The following is a 7,054-nucleotide window of genomic DNA, read 5'->3' on the forward strand; positions in this document are numbered from 1 at the left end:
TATATTTTATTAAAGTAATTGTTGAACCTTGTGGTTGGGTAGAAAAGAGGGACAATGTGGCTACAGGGTAACCGAGGCCTGCCTGGGTGGGCAGAGAGGCTGAGCCAGTCACTGTGAGATGTAGGGCAGGAGAGGAAGAACACAGCCACCACAGCACCTGTGAATGTACTGAGGGAATCTCACCTCCGCTACCAAAGCCTCCTCAGGAAAGTGAGCTGGAAAAGCACAGCAAACTCCTTTCACTTCTCATGCTGGTGTGGACAAAATTTGTGGGTGGGGCCATGGGATGGCCTGTATGGCTACAGTCCCAAGGGGCTGGATAGTGGATGCCTGGCGATAGGGTCTGGAAGGCGGGGAGACCCTCACTAATCCCAATTTCTCTGCTTCTCCAGGGTGACTCTGGGGAGCCGCTGGCCTCTGACTGCAATGGGACCTGGATCCTGATGGGAGTTGTGAGTTGGGGGGACGGCTGTGGCCAGCCCAATCATCCTAGTGTCTATGTCTGGACAGTGGCCTATGGTGAATGGATATGGGGGCACGTGGTCTCCAGGGGATGAGCCACCAGCACAGAAAACAGCACCTCTGAAAATAAATGATGCCAGACCCTCCTTCAGCACCTACACGCTTCTCTTCACCACTCTCCTGATGGCACTGTGACACCCCCCATCTCTCCCTCCTCTGTTCACCCAGCAGTGAAACCCTCCACTGTCTGTGGACAGTGTGAGATGGAAGTGGGAGAGGATCTGAGACCCATCAGCAATATCCACGTGCCTGAGTCTGCAGAAAGCCTGACCCTATTGCAATGAGAAGGGAGAGCTGCCCTGAGTGTGACTGAGAGCAACGCTGCTTGAGTCTGCAGCAAGCCTGAGCTGATTGCTTAGAGAGGGGTGAACAGTGGATCCCTAGAATCTCACCAACTTGTTGAAACACACTGGAGTCAAAGCTTCACCCATAATCTCTATGTAATCCACCTGGGAGCCCAGACCTGGTGAAGGATTCATTCCCTGGGACCCTGGCTACTGTCACAGACTCTGGATTTCTTAGGCACTAGTTTGTGAAGGTGGCCACAGCGACCAGCCAACGTTCTCCACTAGAGCCTGTCTGAGGCAAAGTCCAAACCACGTCAGCAGCAACCTGCCCCAATGGTGCCCCCACAAGTTACCACCGCGTCAGGCACTGCCTGTTTTAGGGGATCTCTTTTTTGCAAGAAGCATCACATTCCATGCGCCCGTTTTCTACATCCACCCAGCAGAAATTCACCCTTCGCTTGGCTACGGTTTTACACCCCTGAACTGTCCAGTCATTTTAAGATCATGGCATGACCCTTTTCAGTGGATCTGGTACAAGCAGCTGATCCCTGGACTCATCCCTCACCCGCTGACTCTTCACTCCCACCACTAGATGGCAGCAGGGAGCCCCCCCCCAGCACACTGCAGGGTAAGGCTGGATCGGATGGAAGATTTCGGTCGACACTCGTTTTCAGCTGAAAAATGGCAATTCTCTGAGCTGTCTCTGGGGTAGAAAACAATCTCACAATTTGCAAAAGGTTTCAACGATCAATTTTACCTCCATTTTATGACAGAAAGAGCACCAGGAACTCTGCACCCCTCATCCATTTCCCTGCAAAAGCTGGGGACAGAACCCAGAAGTCCTGGCTCCGAGCCTCCCCTGCTCTAACACACCAGACCCCACTCCCCTCCCAGAGCCGGGGAAAGAACCCAGGAGTCCTAGCTCCCAGCCCCCCCTGCTCTAACCACCAGCCCCCATTCCCCTCCCAGAACCGGTGAGAGAACCCAGGAGTCCTGGCTCCCAGCCCCCCCTGCTCTAACCCACCAGACCCCACTCGCCTCCCAGAACTGGGGAGGGAACCCAGGAGTCCTGGCTCCCAGCCCCCATCCTACTCTAACTCACTAGACCCCACTCCTCTCCCAGAGCCGGGGAGAGAACCCAGGAGTCCTGGCTCCCAGCCCCCACCTAGCAGTGCTATTAACAGCCTCCCCTCTGGCTACACCCCTCCCATGCCCTCGGAGCCAAACTCCTGCGGGGTCAGAGCCGGGCTGCAGGGCAGGAGGAAACAGAAACCAGCTGAGGTTTTACTTTCAGTTCTGCCAGAGAAAATTCAAGGTAGACAGAGCGAGCTGTGGGGCAGGTAACAGAGGGGGTGAAGGGGAAACTACCATCCCGGGGGGGGCAGGATCTCCCCCTCCAGTCGATTCCCCCCTCGGGGCAGATTTGCCCCCTGCAGGCAACCCCTGCCCCTTAGATGTCTGTGACTCTCTCTTGGCAGGAGGCTGCTCTGGTCCCCTCTTAGCTTGGAACACACACCAGCACCAGCAGCCAGGCCAACTGGGAGCCCCAGGCCAGCCCTACGTGAGCCCTGGGGCCGGACAGCTCAGAGATGGGGAGTGATCTGGGCTGGCCCCCGGATGGGTAAGAACAACAGGACAATGGAGGCCCCACTCCCAGGAGGCCTTGGGAGGGGCTGGAAGCTCCTTCACTGGGCAGTTTCAGAAAGTGGCTGCGAAACCACCTGCCCTGGGTGGTTCAGACACAAGAAATCCTGCATCTCAGCAGGGGCTGGGACCAGCTGACCCTGGGGGTCCCCCCAACCCTGTGGCTCTCTGCTGAGAAGCCCCCTGCACTTCTGACCCGGGGCCCTTGTCTCTCCTCCCCTCCACCGCCAGGTCCAGAGATTTGCAGTCCAATCCACAGCAGAGTGTTTACACCCGTTTCCCCATTTTGGGCCCCAGGTTGTTTCCCTGACTTCTGAGCTGTTTCCCTTCGGAGGAGAAATTGGGGCAAGGAGCCAGACCTGCTCTTTGCTGCAATCTCCGTTCTGTGATCTCTGGGATGCCGCCTGGGTCATATCCAAAAAGTCAGACTTCACTGCGTGCGCTCTCATACACACACATACACACACACACACACTTTTCCATCAGTAATGGTTGAAATGCGCAGACAGCCGCAGTGAGAAAAAGGCAGCTCAACAACCTCTTAGACTTTGCTTTGAGGCTATTGGCTTTGTATTTTTGAACAAGGGATGTTGACAATTTGTGTTCTAGAGCTTTCGCTTTCAATTCATTTCCATGTAATTGTAAGCAGAGTCAGGATGAGCTCTACCCTGACATCTGGTGGTGAATTATGGGGAGTGTGGAAAGGAATTTCAGGTATTTGCATTGACGCACTCACCCCACCTAGCATAGCCCACGGCAGCCTGGGATGGTTATTTTGACAGCTCTGGGATCCCCAATTTCTTTGTTATTGGGGCAGGAGGAATAGTGTTGTCACCCTGATTATGTGAATGAGGAACTATGAGACTGCTTTATGACGGGAATGACTCAACCTCAAGTAGTACTTGCTAGACAAGGGACATGGGTTCCAAAACCCAGTGATTTGGGAGAGGTTGGGAACTGGTGTGTATACCTGATGGTATGGGCCTTGTTTAAGGGCTTGGAACACCAGTTGCACATCCTCCTTGCTCCACTGTTAAAGAGTAGAGCTAATTTTGTTTCCATTAGGAGTCCATCTAGAGGCGGCTGAGCTGAATTCATGTTGAGCCAATGGTGCACCAGCACGGGGGCTCCCCTACTATGAGCTGAAATCACTGAGTGCTGTGTTAACTAGTGGGGGAGTCTGAAGACCTATCGCTAAGTGGCTGGCAGAGCGGAGCAGTTTGCAGCATGTTGGAGCAGCCCATGGAACAGTGAGCGGAGTGGAGCGGTTTGCAGGGACAGCTGGAGTGGCTCACGGATCGGCTGGAGGAGCGGCACAGCTGGTGTAGTGGAGCTGGTCGTGGTGAAGGCTGCAGCAGAGCTCCACGGAGAGGCAGAGCAGTTGGTCCTGGCCCACGTAAGATGCCCCTTAACACCCTGTGTGGGCCCCACCCCCATTTCCATCCAGGCTGGGGGGGTAAAACTCTGCAGGCAAACTTTTGAACTCTGGGGTGGCACTGACCAGAGACTTTCGGATTGTTGAAGTTTGGGGTGATTGAACTTAAGACCCTAAGAGGGAAAGGACATTGCCAAACGTACTTGGAGGTGGGGTTTTGCTTATGGTTTTTGTTATAATCCTGTTTGTGGTGTTTCTCCAATGTGATGCTGCATTGTTTCCCTCCATTATTAAAAGGATTTCGCTACACTCAGACTCTGTGCTTGCAAGAGGGGAAGTATTGCCTCCTAGAGGCACCCGGGGGGGGGGGGAGAGTGGTATGTAAGTGTCCCAGGTCACTGGGTGGGGGCTTGAGCCGGTTATGCATTGTGTTATTGAAACGGAACCCCTGGATACTGAACCCGGCCCTTGTTGCTGCCAACTCAGAGGGGCAGAAGGGTTACATCTCTGAAGTACAGAAAAGTGAAAGCAGAAGCTCACAAACCCTCGGCTGCCCCCCGCCTCCTGCCCTTTGCATGGCTTAGCTGAGATTGGATCCTTGCTGGATCATACCCGTCGGGAGGAGAAATCAGGGTTGTGACTCAGGCCTGCCCTGTGGAACCATCCCCAGTCAGTGGATCCTGCCCAGGTTTTCCCAGGACTGTCCCTTTGCCTGAGATAGCTGGGCTGGGCCTTCTGTCCAGTGCTCGGTGCCTACGGCTGGCAAGTGCTCTGGGTCAGGATCCCCCCAGCCGGCCAGTTCTTCCACATGCCCTCCGCTCCCCTCCATATCCAGGGACCTGCCCGTGCAGCACTTTCCCCAGGCAGGTGTCGCAGGCAGCAGCCTCCCATGCTGCTCTCGCTCATTGGCCTCCAGCAGCCGGGGGCACCAGAGAGATTTCCTGCCCACGCAGAAGTTTGGTGGCAGGGGAGTGAAACACGCCGCCACCACTGAGCTCAGAGCAGCGTTTTTCCTTTACCCTGCTGTGGCTGCTTCACTTTGCTCCATGCCCCAAAACTTCAAACCCCCGGCCCCCCACACAGCCCTGGCTGACATATCCCAGCTGCAAATGCAATCAGTCTCTGGAGCACCCAGCACAATGGGTCCCCGATCTCAGTCAAGGGGGTCTGTGCAGGGCCTGGAGTGACGGGGGCCCCGATGAAAGATTTCAGCTGACACTTTTTTTCAGTTGTGAGCTGTTTTGGCAGGGGGAAAGAAATCCCACAGATTGCAAAATATTTTGATGATCAATTTTACCACCATTTTATGAAAGAAAAAGCAGCAGGAAGCTCTGGAACACCCTTCCCCGCCCCAACACACACACACACACACTCTAGACCCTACTCTTCTCCCAAAGCAGGGATAGTGCCCAGGAGTCCTGGCTTCCAGCCCACCAGACTTCCCTCCCCTCCTAGAGTGGTGGGGACCACATAGTGTTGCAGGTCTGGGATGATTCCCAGTGGCTGCGAAACTTTCGCATGCGTAAGGGCACTTCCATGGAACTTTGTGACTTGCTTTCCCCTGCCTTGAAGCACAAGAATACCAAGATGAGAGCTGCCCTCACAGTTCACAAGCAAGTGGCTATAGCCCTCTGGAAGCTTGCAATGCCCGACAACTACCAGTCAGTTGGGAATCAATTTGGAGTGGGCAAATCTACTGAGAGGGCTGCTGTGATCCAAGTAGCCAATGCAATCACTGAGCTGCTGCTACCAAAGGTAGTGACTCTGGGAAATGTGCAGGTCACAGTGGATGGCTTTGCTGCAATGGGATTCCCTAACTGTGGTGGAACCCATATCCCTATCTTGGGACCGGACCACCAAGGCACAGAGTACATAATCCACAAGGGGTACTTTTCAATGGTGCTGCAAGCACTAGTGGATCACAAGGGACGTTTCACCAACATCAACATCTGTTTGAACAGCTGGAGCAAAGGACTTACTTTCCAGATCAGAAAATAACCATTGGGGATGTTGAAATGCCTATAGTTATCCTTGGGGACCCAGCCTACCCCTTAACGCCCTGGCTTATGAAGCCATACACAGGCACCTTGGACAGTAGTCAGGAGCTGTTCAACCATAAGCTGAGCAAGTGCAGAATGATGGTACAATGTGCATTTGGATGTTTAAAAGCATGCTGGCGCAGTTTACTGACTTGGTTAGACCTCAGCAAAACCAATATTCCCATTGTTATTACTGCTTGCTGTGCGCTCCCCAATATCTGTGAGAGTAAGGGGGAGACATTTATGGTGGAGTGGGAGGTTGAGGCAAATCACCTGGCTGCTGATTACGCACAGCCAGACACCAGGGTGATTAGCAGAGTACAGAGAAGCTTTGAAAACCAGTTTCATGATTGGCCAGGCTACGGTGTGAAAGTTTTGTTTGTTTCTCCTCGATGAAACCCCGCCCCCTTGGTTCACTCTACTTCCCTGTAAGCCAACTACCCTCCTCTCCCCCCTTCGATCACCGCTTGCAGAGGCAATAAAGTCGTTGTTAAAATTCATGCATTCTTTATTACTTTGTCACATAAATAGGGGGATAACTGCCAAGGTAGCCCGGGAGGAGTGGAGGAGGAGGGAAGCACGGGGTGGGGTGGTGGAGGAGAGGAGGAGGGAAGGACAAGGCTACACTGCACTTCAAATCTTATTGAAAGTCAGCCTTCTGTTGCGTGGGCAGTCCTCTGGGGAGGAGTGGTTGGATGCCCAGAGGCCCACCCCACCGCGTTCTTGGGCGTCTGGATGAGGAGGCTATGGAACTTGGGGAAGAGGGTGGTTGGTTACACATGGGCTGTAGTGGCGGTCTGTGCTCCTGCTGCCTTTCCTGCACCTCAGCCATATGCCGGAACATATCAGTTTGATCCTCCAGTAGAGCTGAGCTGCCTCCTTTCATCACGCTGACGCCACCTCTCATCTTGATCCCACCACTTGTCCTCTTGTGCGTCCCTCCTGTCCTCATGTTCATTTTCTGCCTTCCTGCACTCTGATGTTGTCTGCCTCCACGCATTCTGCTGGGCTCTTTCAGTGCTGGTGCACTGCATGAGCTCAGAGAACATTTAATCGTGAGTGCATTTTTTTCACCTTCTAATCCTCGCTAGCCTCTGGGATGGAGATGATACGGGGAGCGTTGAAACATTTGCAGCTGCGGGAGGAAAGAAAAGGGAAAGTAGTATTTAAAAAGACATATTTTAGAG

General features: G+C 53.7%; 1 long non-coding RNA gene across 1 annotated transcript; it reads left to right on the forward strand.

The window, feature by feature from the left end:
* The first annotated feature begins 2,055 nt into the window (after positions 1-2,055).
* LOC127052030 (uncharacterized) lies at positions 2,056-4,137 on the forward strand. Its single transcript, XR_007774664.1, has 3 exons — positions 2,056-2,149; positions 2,288-2,430; positions 3,519-4,137. It is a non-coding gene; the product is annotated as an uncharacterized LOC127052030 (long non-coding RNA).
* The last annotated feature ends 2,917 nt before the right edge of the window (positions 4,138-7,054 follow it).

The sequence above is a fragment of the Gopherus flavomarginatus genome, chromosome 5 (genome assembly GCF_025201925.1).
Source record: "Gopherus flavomarginatus isolate rGopFla2 chromosome 5, rGopFla2.mat.asm, whole genome shotgun sequence".
Classification (NCBI taxonomy): Eukaryota; Metazoa; Chordata; order Testudines; family Testudinidae; genus Gopherus; species Gopherus flavomarginatus.